The 18305-nt window shown below is 40.1% G+C and overlaps 1 protein-coding gene across 2 annotated transcripts in view; it reads left to right on the top strand.

Annotated features, from left to right (window-relative positions):
* Nucleotides 1-18305, top strand: part of adarb1b (adenosine deaminase RNA specific B1b) — a 145528-nt gene that overhangs the window by 33601 nt on the left and 93622 nt on the right. The window contains exon 2 of one of the 2 annotated variants that reach the window (XM_024286326.2): nucleotides 15263-15333. The exons of the other annotated variant lie outside the window; for it this stretch is intronic. The gene's annotated coding sequence lies outside the window, so the exon portion shown is untranslated. The remainder of the gene's footprint in view (nucleotides 1-15262; nucleotides 15334-18305) is intronic. 2 annotated transcript variants of the gene reach the window in all.

Here is an 18305-nt window from a genome sequence, read left to right as displayed (position 1 = left end):
GTTCAAGTTGTGTAAAAGTGAATAAAAACTAAGATTGAGGTGGGGTTCAGCTCTACCCCGTTATGCCATTCTTACATTTTTACCACAATCTCCTAATCCAACTGATCAGACTCTGAGGTTTTGACCTCGAAACAGTTGTCCATGACACAGCCTTTTGTTTAATCAGCGTTCAGTGTTTGTGCATACACAACCATTGCTTAAAACATTTTTGTAATCCACTTATGACTTCTTCAGTGTGATCCACAGAAAGGACATGTGCTTTATGGTAGTTGTGGAGATCCCAGTCATCTTTTAAGCTGAAATAGGGTTCAGTTCTACCATGTCTGTCCTTAAAACTCTGCACTAATGCTAGATCATCAATGCCACTTGAGTCCATCCATCCTTTGAACCCGCTGAATCCTTTTTGGGGTCATAGGGTTGCTGGAGTCTGCCCCAGCTACTGTTTGAGCGAATGTCTGGACAGGTCACCAGTCTGTCACAGCCTTGGGATAATTAACACTCACTTATCAACCTATAAACTGTGTTTTTGGACAGTTGGAGGAAGCTGAAGTTCCTGAAAACCCACACATGCACTAGGAGAACATCCAAACTGCACACAGAACAAACCCAGCAGAGATTCGATTCTTCTTGCTGCGTGTTGAGAGTGCCAACCACTACACTACCGTGCAGCCAGGTCCTTAAGTCAATTGAATTCCTCGTTTTTTTGCTTCATGACCCTCACGAAACTATGTTCAAATTTATCATGAATTCACAGAAATGGGGTGTGAGAACGGGCTGCACGGTGGCGCAGTGGTTAGCACTCTCGCCTCACAGCGAGAAGGCCCCTGGTTCGACTCCCGGCTGGGACCTTTCTGTGTGGAGTTTGCATGTTCTCCCCGTGCTTGCGTGGGTTTTCACCGGGTTTTCACCTCCCACCGTCCAAAAACATGCCTCATAGGTTAATTGGTGACTCTGAATTGTCCCTAGGTGTGACTGTGAGAGTGAGTGGGTGTGTGATTGAGGCCCTGAGACAGACTGGCGACCTGTCCAGGGTGTACCCCGCCTTCGCCCATCAGTAGCCGGGATAGGCTCCGGCACCCCGCGACCCCGAAAGGGAAGAAGCGGTCAAGAAAATGGATGGATGGGGTGTGAGAACGCTAAATCCTTTGTTTAGTGTTGTCTTCACATAACCAGCAGAACATTCCTCCCCTTCTTGTGGCTTCAATCTTTCTTTTTTTTTTACATTTTCTAATTCTTTGCAGTTTCCCTGCATATTTCACACAACATCCTGCTTTGTGGAAGGTCTTGTAACCACACCACTTTACTTAGTGATGTGCGTCACTGAGCAAAACTGTGTTTCTATTTATTCACCATAATATGATTATGCTTTATATAATATATATAAAAAAATACTTATTATGGCACAGCCCTAATCCCATTTTACCAGGAAACTCCTGTACTGCGGTGCTCTCATATGAGAGGAGACAGACGTTTTAGTTTGTCAAGATATTGTAAGCTCCATATTAAATTAAACTAAGTTAAAATTAAAAGTCGGACATCTATCTGGGCTTATAGCATGTTAGAGGACTTTTTTAAAACTAGAAATGTATTTAACTGTTCAAGTCAATGCTACTACCAGTATCATGACGTTGTGTGGAAGTTAATTGACTGACATGTAGAATTCCGTTTGCACAGCAGAAATAAATGCTAAGAAAAACTATGCCACACTTCACACATTTTAAAGAACCAGAAAAGTAAATAATTTGCAACTTGTAGCTTTTCAAATGGACGATTGAACAATGACAGTCTCCTGTTTTTTTTGCATGTGTACATTGCCTGATGAGAGAGCAAAAATAAAAACTCTGACGAGGGCGTTTGCGTGCAGCGATGGGCGAATAAGCCACAGTGCAGCTGTGTCCGTGTTTGGAAGGAAATCAAAGTGAGAGCAGGGTGAGAGGCTGAAATACACCGAGCCAAAAAGAGAAAGTTAGTTTGCTGCCACAAAATTACATAAATGCGTTGGAAACGCTGCTTGATCGGACTCCACTCGGCTTCTTCTTTACAAAAAACACAAAACTACAAGATTGATTTTATACAGATCTGTGTCGATGCTTTAAAATCTAATTTTTTAATCATTTTTAACTAACAGAAAAAAATGAAATGAACAGATAGAGCCTGAGGGGTTTCTGAGCAACCTTAACCTGTTTGCTTACAGATTGTTTCAAGAAAGTAAAAACCAGGTAGAAAAATGTTCCTGTATGAAGATTTAGAGCTTAAATTAATCAAATGTGGGAACAGAAGACAGCTTGTGGGTTCAGCTAAAAATGAAAAATGTGAGCAGCTTCTAGCTGCAGGTGTACAACATTTCTCCAAGCGTAATTAATTAATTTAATTGAAACACGTGTTCACACTCGAGGCAGTGAGGATTGGTGGATTGGAACAACAATCGAATGGTTGGTCCCGTCACAACCCCGCAGCTGCAGAACTCGCCCGAGTGTGACGGAAACGCATTCATGAATTCTCCTCTGGAGGCTCACTCACTGTCTCTTTCCCTCATCTCGTTTGTGCAACAACTATTGATTCTTCCTTTCTATTTTTACAGAATAAACACTTTCCTGAACCCGTATCAATGCATATGTATGAATAAAACATGGCTTTTTTCCCCTATCTATCCTAGCGTTTTCCCAGCGATGTGAATTGGCCCAGCAGGGTTTATTCTTTGTTTGTTCGTGTGTCACACGTAATATCTCAGACATGGCTGACTGGCCCTCCAAACCACTTTAAGCAATGATGTGTTTTATCATTGCATGTTGGGATTTACAGAAGCCTGTGGCCATAATAGGAAAGGGTTTTGAGACATTCTCACACCATGTGCGTTCCCTTTCTCAGCATTTCCTTCTTTAGTCGTATTTGCTGTACACATTCTGAATTAGCGTACTGGTAATAACAACCACATATCAGCTGAGTAAAACAATTTACTGCATGTTGTTGGTTTTCTATTTATCTATAGAGAGATGCCTTTGGGATCTGGGATTGTTGAGCTACATATATGGTGTGTAGAAAGAGCTGAGCTGGTTTCTTTTCCTGCCTTGGTTCAGGGGAGTTTACTGAAATCAGAGCAGAAAAGACCAAGCTCAGGATCTGTGCAGTCACGGATGCAAAAAATGAAGCGAATGGAGGATCTGAACGCATTTGGAGAACCGGAAAAAATGTCTGCTTCCTGAACAGCTTTTCTCTGCGCTTTCAGATCACAGAGGAATATAGGTGCACATGTGGCGCATCAACTGCAACAAGCGCAACAAACAAAAATGTGGTGGCGAGGGAGCAGCTAAAAGTGGAGCACTCTGGAGGAGGAGAAGGAGGCTCCTCTTCCTAAACGAATGCAAACATTTAGATAAACAAACCAAAAATAAACAAGAGTGATGGTGAGGTTTTCTCAGTTCAATGAACGATCACTTGCTGAAAGGTCATATTAGTTTGGGAGACGTTTATTAAATTCAGTTTTGTGCATGGAAATGCCCCCTTACCCTCAGCACCATGACTCCGAATCATTTTTTACCTTTGAATGTGAGGCATTAAACAAGAACTCATTTAACTACTTCAGATAAACCTGGCAGGTCCCGGAGGGTTGGAGACATTTTGCTTTAAAAATAAGTGGCACTGCCCTTTAAGCTACTGACTCATCAACATTTTATCGATGAATCACTGAGTTCCCATCACTGCCCTTGTTGAGTTCCTTCACTCCCTTGCAGAATTGTACCTCATCTCTTCGTTGAATTAGATGTTTGTTTCCCCCTCAGCAGTTGGAAATTTTGATGTTTTGCATCAAATTACACCGCTAAAACAATGCCACTTACAGAGCTAGAGCATCAGACACAAAAACACTTAAGCTCAGTGAACAAGCTGGTTGAATGAGAAGCCATGGCTGGCTGCTTGAGTCTCTGTGAGGTCGACAGCTCTGTGAAGATTAGGAGGAAGCGCATCAAATGAATGAGAATGGATGAAAGAAGAAATGAGGGAGAGGAGAAAGCTGATGGCTCAGGAAACCTGCTGCATTACACTCGCTTTAAGAGAATTATCTGGGCAGGGGTTGAAAGAGGACATGAACACGCTCTAAGACACGCAAAACCCACCCTGACTGAAAGCCCTCCTTTGGTAGATTCATCAAATTTACCATTGTTTATATAGTGTGGCATGCTTGATTGCATGCTTCTATTGTTTGGACTTTACTGGCTCGTATCTCCGCTCTTTAAAAAATGAGGCCAGTTGATGAATCATTTACTAAACTGCTTCACTGAAATTAGGACACAATTGGATTAAATATTGACTCATTTGTCATAGAAACTATCCCAAAACATAAATGCTTTAGGGTTTGAAAAACTTTTTCTCCTACATCAAAAGTTTATTTTGACTGTTTTAGCAGGACATGAAGGCGATGGACAGCAGGGGATGGACATTAGTGGATGGACGGTAGGGAATAGATGGTAGAGGACGTGCAGTAGGAAATGGACAGTAGAGGATTGGCAACAGATGACTGACAGTAGGGGGTGGATAGTAAGGAATTGACAGTAGAGGACGGAGAGTAGTGATGGGCAGTAGAGAATGGACACATTCGGGAATGGACAGAAGGGGAATGGACACTAGGGGTTGGACAGTAGGAAATAGACGGTAGATGATGGACAGTAAAAGACTGACAGTTGGGATAGACAGTAGATGACAAACAGTAGGGGATGGACACTAGTGGATGGGCAGTATTTATTTATTTTATTTACACATTTAAACTGAAGTAGGAGGATATCCCCTAGAGATGTAACATCTAGTTTTCAAGAGGGTCCTCCATTTAAAAAAATAATAACAAGTGACGGTGTAGAAACCAAACAAAATAGTAAAAACAAAGATTTAATACACGTAACAAACACCCCCACACACAGCAGTACAGGTTATCTATATCCACCCCAACCCAACATGACATTCCAGAAAGTTTAAGTAAACACATTTGCAAAAAATCATACAGAAAACAAAAATCAGAGACAATAGGAGATTGACAAGTCATTTAAAAACAAACACAAGTATATTTGAGATGAATTGAAATAGTTTTCTTAAACAATGACAGAGATTAAATAGAATGTAAAGAAAAAGGAAACTTGTTTCGGTCGTTGGGAGCTTTAACCCAAAAAACATTTTTCCCAGATTGCTTTTTTGTGTCTCAGAAAACAAAAGAATCAGTAGGTGGAGGGTGGGCAGTAGGGAATGCACAGTATAGGATGGATAGCAGGGAATTGACAGTAAGGGACAGACGGTAGACAGTAGAATGGACAGTAGAAAATGGATACAGTAGGAGATAGATAGTAGGGAATGGACAGTAGAGGATGGATAATTGGGGATTCACAGTATAGGATAGATAGTTGGGAATGGACAGTAAAGGGAAAGAGAGTAGATGGCGGACAATAGGGGATGGATAGTAGGAAATTGACAGTAGAAGACATAGTAGGGAATGAGCAGTAGAAGACGGACACAGTAGGGGGGGGACATTAGTGGATGGACACTAAGAAATGGACAGTAGAGGATGGATAATTGGGGATTCACAGTATAGGACAGATAGTTGGGAATGGACAGTAAAGGGAAAGAGAGTAGATGGCGGACAATAGGGAATGGATAGTAGGAAATTGACAGTAGAAGACATAGTAGGGAATGAGCAGTAGAAGACGGACACAGTAGGGGGGAACATTGGTGGATGGAAACTAAGAAATGGACAGTAAAAGATGACAATAGAAAATTCACTGTAGAGGATGTATAATAGTGAATAGACAGTAGAGGATGTATTGTGGGGAAAGGACAGTAATGGATGGATAGTAGGGAATGGACAATAGAGGACAGACAGTAAGGGATGGACAGTAATTTTACATTTACATAGAGCATTAATTAGTGTGTGAAATGGGACTGTGATTGTGAAACGGTTTAGTCCTTAAATCAAAGAACAAAACCGCTAAAAAAAGAATAGTAGTACACAATTTACCATTGATAAGGCAAATGGTTAATGTATGTCGTAACATTAGTCTCTTCTGAGTTGTAAATGGAGGCCATACAACAACACAATATCTAAACTTTCCTTTTAACACTGAAGTTTAGATTGTAAATTTTCAATATGTTGAATATCTGATTTAATCCAAATGGGGTTTAATGTTCTTGCAAGCAGAGTTGTTCTCTTTTGACACAACTAACATAATCTCTTAGATTATGAGGATTATCTTGAATTTGGTCTAAAAGGAAAAAAAAAGTCTAAATTAGACCAGATGAGAGTTTTTTCACACAAACAACATTTAAAGCTGGGCATAACCGGTGTTTGTTGCTGGTGGTGCAAACTGAGGTCACTCTGTGGTGGATGGAGCTGTTGTAAAGACAGGCCAGGGTGGGGTTTGGACTGTAAAAGGAAGCTGTCTGAAAACAGTCATTGTTGCAGGCATTCGTCACAACAGCAACACAACTTCCTGCTTCCTCCCTCTTTGGGCTTTCCATATGTACGGTGGCATCGTCGATTCTGTAACACATTAGAGGCTCAGTTCCTCTTTGAACACATTCCTGGTAATTGGAACAATCAGTCGCCTGGTTTAACACACACAGGTCATGTGCAGTTCTTCATCTAACAGACCTTTAATCAGAAAAAGAGGTTTTAAAATCATTATTTCTCCCAAAGGTATGAATGAGAATTGCTGGATGTTTGGAGAACAAAGCTCTGCTCACTGACGTGTGTGAAGACCACCAAGAGCTTCAAGTAAACAGTTCAGTCCCAGGTGAGGCACTTAGCTTTTAGAAAACCTACTGATTCTAAAAATGTAACTTTGGGATTTGATGCAGAGTGAGTTTAAAGCAATCACATATGGATAGAGGAATGTATTCACTGGAGGGGGGTGAAGTTGACTTTTTCGCTCAAACCGGTGCAGCTCCTGATATTATCAAGGATTTTAAATGTGCAAATAATGCAACATTTCTGTGAAATTGTTTTTTTTTTTTTTTCTGTGAATGTCTTTGGTTACCTCACATGTTCAGGAGTAATCAGCAGACACGAGTGTGTTGACAGACTCATCCACTGCTGTCATTATCAACGAGGTTCAGTGGGTTGTCATGGTGACACACAAGGTCATATGAAATCCAGCAAGAAGTATTCTGATTAAAACTTTTGAAATAAAAGGAACACCAACACATCTTTATTTTATTTATCTGGTCCAGCAAATACACAATTTCCATTTGGATCGATCAGATGATTTGATATTAAATGAAGATTGATCAAATTGTTAAAATATAAGTTAAGTGAAGAGCTTGTTTGTCTGTTTACAATTGGTGGAAATGTAGGAGTTCATGCATTAACCCTGCAGGCCGTATAAGATGTTGGCTAACTGAACCCATCTGCTGCGTTTGCCAAGCGCACACCATGCTGCTTTGCACCCGCCGACTGTAAGTCAAGTCAGATGTCTCAGTGGAAGTTTTCGCAGTTTAAATAAAACTTTGAAAGGGACCGGCCATGCCCTGATGTGGTTGAGCCACATTTTTATGTCACTTCAGCACAAGACCAAAGGCAGAAAGAGTCTCTGAAAGAGCAGCAACAGATTGATTCTGAAGCATAAAGCCGGCCTACAAATTCTTGTTCTGTCACCGCACACCGGCCAAAGGAGGCCCAGCTGCAACTGCAGCGAAGACTATAACCACAACGGCAACATTAAGACCACAACTCACCGTTTCTGATGTCCATTTGCAGAATACACAGACCCTGTTAATGCTATTAGCAGACATATATTCATGTGCACGTAGTTTTGTCTTTGCAGCCAGTGTGGGGTCACGATGTAAGTGATTGGCTCAGTCAAGCTGAAGTGACCTCTTTTAATGCAGCAGTTGTGTTTAGTTCCTTTTAATGAGGGGCTCTGACTCATGATGTATAGAATGTAGACAAGCTGAAGGGTTGATCAGCCTCGCCACGTCTCTGTGCATCACTGTGTGTGCGTAATGTGTAATCTGTGTCAAAGCCGCTCATGTCAAGTAACTCTCCAGCATCATTTCTTTTGATGATCCCACGATGACGGAGTTTCCACGTTTTTCTCTGGAAGTTCAGTGTTTTAAGATGAGGAAGAGAAACAGCTGAAGGAGGGAATAATGACACCTTCAGGTGGAAAATTCAAGGTGTTCTCGACTTGGGTAGTTTATTTATGTCATAAAATTTCTTAAAAAAACAAAACAAAAAACTATTCTATACACTAGTGTAATGGGTCGTAGAGCTTATTGTTCTCCTCATTTTCTGTTGTAGAGTATAAGAATGTATTATTTTGGTGATTTCTGTTTTTCCATATTTGTTCCTATTTTCCATCTATGGCCAAGTCTACTTTAGTTTCCCGTCAGGTTTCATCCTAAACGCGTTTCTGTCTTGTGTTCTTGTAAGATGCGCTGGGCTGTCAGAAATGTCAAAAAAGTGACAGAATTTCCTGAACAAGCAAGAAGAACTGATGCTTTAGGGAAAAACACGGCGTGAAGAGAGATTGTGTCAGGAGAAGTAAAAGACAGCAAAATTAGTTTAAAAATGCTCTAAAAATAGCGGCCATATTGTGGTTCATGAAAATTTTTAACATTTGTTTTTCTCTCTTAATTTGAAATTAATGTCCAATTTTAACATCTTAAATCCCTTTTTATCAGCCAGAAAAGACTTGCTGACCGTATCTGCCGTCTTGCTCACTTCTCGACTCTGGATTAATCCATCTGCTCTGGTGTCCCGAGCAGCTTTGCTGAATGCATTTTGTCAATTTCAAAGATGCTTTGAAGCACAATTTGGAGTAGGTGAGAATGAGTCAGCCTCTCATCCCTCACAAATCTCCATCCAAACCCATGACTTCACTTTTTGGCGGTAAACACCATCAACTGTCAGGCCATCTGCAGCAGGATTCTGAAGTGTGCTGAAGCTTCCTGTAGTCACCTTGGGCTTTCAGAGCTTAATCTGGCTCGTCACTTTGACCTTTGACAGCTTGAAGAGTTGCTGCAATTATTTTCATCTTCCACCACGTTAAGAAATCTGATTCCACAAGAAGAGCCTTTGAGAAATAAGCGATATTTAAATGGTAATTACTGTAAACAGGTCTCCTGGAGCGGGAATAAAAGCTATCATTTTGCACATTGAGGTGGAAGTAAGTCATGAATAATTGAAGGAGATTTTCACCTTTTGTCTTCTTCTGTCATTTTTCATTAACTGCAGTCAAAGGCTCTTGTTTGTTCTCCAACAACGATGTGCTTTCCTGACAAATGATGTGGTCATTTACCAAAAATATGTTGATTGGAGGACTTCTTTTAGCATTTAAAAATTCGGAAAGGCATCAGTTTTTGCTTTTTGAGTCTGGAGCTAATCTACTGCTTCAAAATCCGATGACCTTTTTCTTCCCCGTAAACGGCGTAATTGCACTGTTTTGAAAGGTTTATTTAGCTTAAAGCAGGGTCCTCAATGAGCAGCAGAAATGCTGTTTTGTGTGGCTCTCATAAATGAAGAAGCCACACGACTTGTCCAGAACTTAAGTAAAGAGGGGTAGCAGAAACTCAAGATTTTCATTAATGAGTCCTTAACGGTAAATTGCTCGGCCATCGTTATCTTTAATTTATCTCAATTGACATCTGCTGATGTGTTTGGCCGCTTGTGTGGAAACTGCTGCTGCAGTGAGAAAGAATGCAGAGCCTGTGGAAAAACAAATAACCCTGAATCAGGAGCTGTTTTCAATAAGAAGTGTCTGCAGGACGGCAAAACGGCCTTATGGCCTTATGGCCGTTTTGCCGTCCTGAAGACACTTCTTATTGAAAAAGTGGCCTATAATGCGACTCTTTGCAACGGCATGCAGGAAAGAAAGGGTCAACTCAGGTTGATTCTCAAATACTTAAATATCTCTTGTGTGTTTTACTACATACAGCATTACATTTACAGAGCAGACTCTGTGCTGTGCTGTCACTATAGCCTCAGTTTTTTTGTTTGGAGTGTGGGAGGCGAGACCAAATTCCCAGAGGGGAAAGTAACTGTTCTTGCTCTCAAAGTCAAATTGAGACATTCACCTTCGGTAAATTAGTAGTGGTGTAAGCACATGTCCTAAGAGACCAGTGAGTATGTGTATGGCCAGCCCTCCACTTTGTCAAATACACACATAATGTGGGTTTTGGACAGCTAAGTGCAGAGATCGAGCTGTTGTCCGATGATTTGAAGGTTGGGGGGTTGGTTCTGGCTTTGCCTGTCCATGTATTAGAGCATCCTTGGTTCTTGCTCTTGGTTAGTGCCTTGTATGGTAGATCTGCTTCCATCAATGTGTGAATGTGTGTGTGAATGGGAGAGTGAAGCGATTTGGATATCATGGCCGAATTCAAACTCTTACACTACCCCTACAGCTTCTCCCTACCCCTATATTTAGAAGTGAACAGAAGGAGTCTTGCCTGTAGGACACATACAGTGGGGAAAAAAGTATTTAGTTAGCCACCAATTATGCAAGTTCTCCAACAAAAAATGAGAGAGGCCTGTAATTTTCATCATAGGTATACTTCAACTATAAATTGCAAATGAGAAAAAAAAAAAACGAAAAAAAAAAAAAAATTCCTTAGACCACCTCTCTAAGACCTCTTCGGGACTATCCAAATTCTCTCTATCTTGTGGGGAGCCCCAGATGGAGGGAGATTATCTGTGGTCTTGTATGTCTTCCATTTCCTAATAATTGGTTGATTTCTTCACACCAAGCTGCTTACTTATTGCATATTTATTTGGTCTTCCCAGCATGGTGCAGGTCAACAATTTTGTTTCTGATGTCTTTAGACAGTTCTTTGGTCTTGGTCATAGTAGAGTTTGGAGTGTGACTGTTTGAGGTTGTGGACAGGTGTCTTTTATATACATAACGAGTCCAAACAGGTGCCCTTAATAAAGGTAACGAGTGGAGGACATAGGATCATCTTACAGAAGAAGTTACAGGTCTGTGAGAGCCAGCGTGTAATTGACCAAATGCTTAATTTCCACAAGAATTTGCAAATAAATTCTTTAAAAATCAGACAATGTGATTTTATGGATTTATTTCACATTTAGTTTGTCATAGTTGAGGCAAACCTATGATGAAAATTGCCGGCTTCTCTTTTCTTTTTAAGTCGTTGAACTTAAATACTTTTTTGCCCCACTGTAGATCTGGACATCCTTTTGTCTGATCACTCCTCTATTTCCCTCACATTTTGAAGCTCTAAATCTTTGTTTAAAAAGAGATTTACAGCATAGCTAATGCATGCTTTTCATAAAAGTAAAAAAAGTAATTTTTTTCTATATTGAGTAGATATAGGCTTGACATGCTGGTAATTTAAAGTGGAGTAGTGGTTTTCTCTTTTTTTTTTTGGTTTTGATGGTTTTGTCATGTTAGATTTTGGCTCTGTGATGCATAAGTAACTCTTACACACATGCGTTCATTTGAAGGAAGCGGTAGACAGGCAGCGTTTTCTTTCATCTCATCAAGTTGCTAGTCTGCCAAAGGACACACCAGTGGGCCTCTACACCCACTCTACAGGCCTTTTTCTTTAATTGATGTGCCAGATGTTTGTGGTGTGAAACCATTCTGTTTGTGAATGCCGTGTGAGTTTAGGCTGTAGGCATCTAATTAGTCTAGAGAGGATTTTAAAGTTTTTTTTTTTGCATGTTCTTGATTTTCAGATAAAAAATACACACAGAGAACCTTACATTGATAGGAACCATGTGTGTGATATTGTACATGTTTGTGTCACATTGCCCTTCATCTGTGTGTGAACGGTCCTGTGGTTTCTGGGTCTGACAGGGCTGTGGGTCATTTAGGTTTTGGCATATCAAACTGGATGTTTGCCACGCTTCCTGAGCCTTTATTACAGTAGAGTACATGCTTCTTTTGGGGATGGGGTGGGGTGCTGCGGCTTTTTCCACAGGGGAGTCTCTAGGTTCTTAAGTGGATTTTTGCAGATTCAAGTAGCATCTTTATTAATACTTTTGATTAATCTAAAGAGTATGATTATATGAGCATTGAGGGGCTTATATTTTCAGCAGCATAAATCTTTTCAATGCATTATATATATGATTCAGCCAAATATTGTGCTTGCATGATGTACTAAAAGAAACCTAAACATTACAAGGTTGGTTGAGAGAAGGCTTATAATTTGGTTTAACATTCTTGTTGTGAACCCCCATCCATTTTCCAAAGCTGCTTTATCCCCTTTTGGGTTGGGGATGGGGGGTCATAATGTTGCTGGAGCCTATCCCAACCACTGTTGGATGAACCTTGGAAGGTTGCTAGTCCATCGCAGGGCCCCACACACCCACACCTCAGGACAATTTAGATTCATCTACTACCTACACTGATAAAAGTAAAACATTGTGTCAACTAACACAAATTTAGTAATTTATTACGTTTAAAATCACAAGTTTAAAATTTTGAAAAAGCCGAAGTGTCCAGAGAGAACGCAGGGATGCATGAGGTGAACATGCAAACTCCATACAGAGACCTTATGCCTCATTTCCACTGAGCGGCCCAGACTGGACTTTTCAGCGTTTCCATTACAAAATGGAACCATTAAGCAGGACCAACTGGTCCCATTTCTGGTCCCCCGTTTGTCAAAGGTCCATAGAAATATAGAAATGGACCCGTTAGGGCGGAGCTTCTGTTGTCACACGATGTAATCCATTGATTGGCAGAAAGGTTTTAAGACAACAACAAGCATCCGACTAGCACTTTTAGACTCTAGATCCAAACTGAAACTGCTGTCCTTTTTTCGGCCGTATTTTTCTTCACCCCCATTGCAAACTTCTCGTAAAGAATAATGAATTCCTTACATACATTATTCCCCCTTATTTGCAATTTTTTGGAACTAGAGACACGCTGACTCCATGAATACAGAGAGACACCCCCCACCCCCCCAATTCCGTCTCACATGACCCCTGCAGCTGAAAAATGTCCATTACCGATCCATACTCATCAAAAACACTTCCGACCGTGCTTTGTAAAACATTTATTGAAGAACATCGGAGTATTGCTCAACATAAAGAATTTTGTTTCTTTTTAATTCAGAACAATAGACTGTTCTGCAGTGTAGAGGCTGGCTTCATCCATGATAAACACCTGCTCCAGAGTATTATGATCCTCTGCGGTTATCTGTTTAATTTTCTGTTTCTGAGTCGGCTGATGCAGTTTCTCTTTCGCTGTTGTCGCACCGTTTTGACGTGCAGCTACGTCATCGGTCTACACCCCGCATAGCTTTGGTCGTCCAACGCTCAGTGGAAACGCTTACTTGAATTCCCCGAACCATTCTAAACCGGCCCAGAGGGACTGGTCTGGTCTGTACCGCTCAGTGGAAACGAGGCATAATAGATTAAAATCAGGCCCTTCTCACCACACTAAATTATCTCAGGCTGTGGAGAGTAACGGTCGTTGAGTACTCAGTAAAACGGTGCTTATCACAACGTCCCACAGACGTGTGATGGTGAGGCTCAATATCTGTCTTTGAGGTCCTCCAGAGCATTTGGATCCCATTGAAGTTTGTGCTCAACCTCAGGTGAAACCATCGTTTTTAGTTTCAGCGCTTTGCTTGTGTGTGTGGTAATGTATTGGTCCACTGAATGCAACCAAGCCAACAAAACAACAACCCCAACGCCATAGAACTTGTCACACTGAAGCAACTAGTAAACATCTATTTCAACATTGAATGAAAATGTGCAGCTGAAGTCATCGTCAAAATCACAGTGACAAATTGACTAATTTAAAAATGAAGTGAAAGAATAAAAGATTGCCTGCAGTGTAATTTATAACCATCACAATACAATTGTGCAGCAGAAAGGTTGTAGCTAGTGTGTCCAGATAAGTATTTGACGGCTTCACTTGAATGCTAGAAATAATACTCTATTTTTGACATTACTCCCACATTTTCTCTTTTCAGCTTAAAGTAGAAGGAGAGTCTAAGACAACTGTCTTGATTTAATTTATTTAGAGTCCTGCCACTCTTTTAGTTCATACCAACCGTGCTATCGTCACCTTCGCAGCTTCTTTTTTTCCCTGTTCCCACAACCGCGCCGCCACATTACTAATGTGAGGAGACAACAGGGGCAGCACCTGCCACCTTTTCAGCCCGCCCTTTAAAAAGACAGATTTGGTGGGAAAAGCTGTTTGCTGCCACTCCCTTTTAGCAGTGTTGTGAGGTTTCTGCGTGCTTGTCGTGCTGCACAAGGCGGGGCCAGCAGGATGGCGGCAAGCGGGTTCCTACTCCCTGCTGTGGAGAAGCACAATGTTTCATTGGCTGCTTTGAGTCTAAACCATGAATTTTTTTCCCCATGTGCTTCTTCTCGTGTGTTTTCTAAGATTAATTTATTAAAAAAAAACACTTTTATTATTGATCTAAGACTGACTCCAGTTTATTTGGTGATTATTATGGACTTTGGGTATATTTGAAAAAAACTTGAAAAGAGCTTTTTGTGGTTTATTTGTAAGATTTCAAGTAAAAAAAAAACTTAAAAATTATAGGTGATTCAAAATGTTCCAACATTAAAGAAACACTCCAATTACAAGTGTTTTTAACATGATTTTGTGGCTTTTTGGCTTTAATGGAGGACATTACGAAAATTAAACTGAAAATTGCATTTCTCAGTATTTTTCACAAAGAGCTTATTTGTGACATAGAATATACAATGGGCAGGCTAAAAGCCCCCATTCTGATGTATCCACGTGTAGATGAATAGATCCATGTACGTGTTTATTTTCCGTGTCCGGGATGCTATCTGGTTCAAAACTGTACGGCTGGATACCCATAATCTTTGTTTTGGGGTGTGAGGGCCTGTACGCTAGTGAGAGAGAGTGTAAACAGTAAGGGAAAGAAGGGGCAGTGTTGACTCAGACAAACGGTCCTACCCACAACTTAAAAGGGAATTTCTACAGAAACTGCTGTTCTACAGAAACTATGTCCTAGAAAACAACACATGTTTTTGATTTTGGCTAAAAACAGCACAATCATTATTAAACAGCACAATCATTATTAGCATAATTAAAACACTGGAAACATTTAAAAAATAGATCAAGTGGTAATGGAACTGGGTCTTTAACAGTAAAAGCAAGAATACAATCTATACATCTAAGAAAAAAAACTAATTACCTTCAGTAAAACATACGTTTTAAGCTTTAAGGTTCAAGTGGCCGTTTCAGATGAAAACGAAAGTTACCATCATTGAAGGAATGTCATGAAATCAATGCTTTTGGAGATTTTTTTTTCTAAGCTACCTTTTTTTCCCCTTCAGGTGCAGTATCTGGACTTCACAGAAAATATCTGATAAAGAAAAAATTGCTGGTTCCTCATTAGATCCCAAAGGTGAGTTCTCTCAGTCATTTCAGTCTGTGACTAGGCAATGCTTTAAAGCAGGGGTGTCCAAATTCAGGCCTTGAGGGCTGGCGTCCTGCTGTTTTTTTTTTTTTTAGAAATCAGGTGGATCGGGTGTGTCAGGTCAATAAGGAGCTTCACTGGCGAGTTGTCAAGTTGTTCGAAAATATGTTGGCGACTTACCCTCAAGGCCTGGAGTTTGACACCCCTGCTTTAAACTTTTTAAAACTGGAGACGTAGTCGGTGTTTCCCTTTTTTTTGACCATTTACGTGATCAAAGTATATCATCTGATTCTGTTGTGGATCAAACTGACTTTGCATAATGGTGTAAAACCAATTTTATCCAGTTCAAAACCTGCTAATTCTTTTAAGATCTGCGGTAGTTGAAGGAATGTATACACTTTAGCTCCAGTGTTAAAGGGTTAAAGCATAAATATTTTACAAATGGAAAGTTTCTAAAGATAAATGGATTTCTATTCATACTTTTAGGAAAACAATTAGAATCAATCAAGAATTATTTGGATCTAAAACTATTTTGTTTGGAAACACTCCACTGCCAAGTCAGCAAATGCCATTCAAACTCATCACTTTGGACACATAATCTAAGTCTGCTGTAAAAGGAGTACACAAGCTTGGAAAAAGTCTAGTAAATGAGGCTAACAGTCATTCAGAAAGAAGCTTGATGTTCAGTAGGAGGCAGATTTCATAAGCAGCGCTGCAGCTCGTGTGATGCTAGCAGCGGGTTCTGCTTTGTAATGCCGCACTTCTCCATCTGCAGTTTTTTGCTCCCTTTTTCATCCCTCGTTTTTTTTTTTTTTTTTTGAAGGGTACAGCTCATGCTGCGTGTTTCCATCAGAGTGACTATTTTTAGACGGCGAGAATTACCAGGGGATCCTGAACTGCTCCTTGATATCTGTGCGTCTGTTTTCCCAAAGCCTTCGTTTTAGCGGACTGTCAAAGGCTTGACATCTTTTCTGGAGATAATTAATGATGGAGTGGGGATATGGATTTATGGACAGGATGTGGACACTGTCGCCTTGAGACAGTTTCCTGGATGAGGAGCTCGGAGAGAAGAACCTTGCTCAAAACGTAAAAGAAACCTTTTATCTTTGACAAATATTGCAAAATTTGGATAATTAAGGAAAGAACAAAGCAAAAAAGCAGCAGTTATCAACAAAGCTGATGAATGTTTAATGTCATCAATGCAAATTCTGTTGCCTCAATGAAGCCAAAGCTTAAAAAACACAATATATGATGATTTTTAATGAAATAGAATTCAATATTTTGAAGATTTGGTTCATTCTCTGACCTCAAAATATCAAGATGTCTTATTGACGATGTAATTGTTGCGGATATTTGGGTGAATAAAGATTTCATTGTTAATTGCTAGGGGATAACTGAGGCACAGATGGTGTTATTAACAAGAAAATCATCCAACTTCCTTCTTGACCACCTTTTGATGTAGCCTCTGCTTTCCTTCTGCTCAGAGGGAGCTGTCATGTAGACAAAGGAGAGCAAACCACAACGGTTGGCTTCATGAAACTGCAGATAATAAGCTAGTCTGAAAAAAATTTCAAAATGTTTTTATTTATCAATTTTGTTTAGTTAAGCTGCATTTCCTTAAGCTCAAAGATATATCTTAATGTTTCAACCCCAAATACACACATTTCACATCAGAGCAAAACATTGGTCCTACAGCTGGTTTTTGTTGACAAGTGGCATTCATCTTGTGCCAATTTCTAATTTAGCTTAAACGTAATCATCGCTCCTATACTTTGTATGTTTAGCAATTGGGGAAGGAGCAAAATCACAACGTACTAACCTTTGCCCTAACCTTTTAATGTGGATACAGAAACATTTTACAGTAGGAAAGTGTTCACTAACGTAAGCCAACTGATTCTGACGCAGAATCTGCATCAGAACTAGTTGAAATTAAACTTTAAAAAGTTATGGTAGCTCAAAGATCGTGTTATTCCCTGTCGCCGTCCAGCGACTGGTATTAAAAGGTTCATAAAACAAAATGTAACCTCATGTCGGAGCGCCTCAGCCATTGTTGTACATCTGAGTCCCTAAAAAAAACCTGTTTTGTTCATTTACAAACTGTGTCTCGCTCAAACGTACAGAGAACACGTCTGAATACATCAAGAGATGATGTCTGTGAAACATCACATTATTCAGTGTCGTGTTTCAGCAAATGGATTGAAAATGAGATGTAATCCCTCCTCTGTGCGGTGGAAGCTCCTGCCTCAGATGATTTAATCTTCGTGCCAAGAGGAACGAGGCAAGCCGTGTTTCATCCGTGTCCCCAGCTCAGAGATTTTGAGTGTCAGGGGAGTACACTGGTGAAATGCGACTGCTTGTAGGCTAACCTTTGGTCCAGCAGCTGAGACCCAGATTTGGAGGCAGTGTGTTGTTGTCACGCTGCTTCATGAGCCCTGGTTATAAGCAAAGCTGGAAAAGCTTTGTGGCTAGTGAGTCAGATATATTATCGTGTCTAAATCCTCATTATCTTCTTTGTTTTCCTTTTTATTAACAGGCATCGACACCCATATATATTTATATATTTAATGACTGTAAGGCAAGATCACGAGTCAATAAAAGCTTTGTATTCCGTGTGGTTTCAAACCAAGCTTAACACTAATTATCCATAGTTTTACACAATCGGAGTGGAAAGTGAAAGCCCGCCTAAAATGCTAACACGTGTTCCAAACCTCAAACATGGTTTTTACCCAAATTGAGCATTTTTGCCAAATGCCAGTATCAGTGTAGCTTTTTAAAAAACAAATTCAAAAGAGACCAAACATTGACATGCCCTATTTATAGTGCCTATAGCTTTGTATTTTTACATGCAAAAAACATCATTTAATTGGTGAAAAGGCAACAAAAACGTAATTGCTTTTGGCCAAACATCTTGAAGTTGAGTTACAGCATCTGAACTTGAATTCTTTTAAATTTGCACCTCT

Source organism: Oryzias melastigma, linkage group LG21, assembly GCF_002922805.2.
Source record: "Oryzias melastigma strain HK-1 linkage group LG21, ASM292280v2, whole genome shotgun sequence".
In the NCBI taxonomy this organism is placed as follows: Eukaryota; Metazoa; Chordata; class Actinopteri; order Beloniformes; family Adrianichthyidae; genus Oryzias; species Oryzias melastigma.
This window is presented reverse-complemented; position numbering and strand designations above follow the sequence as displayed.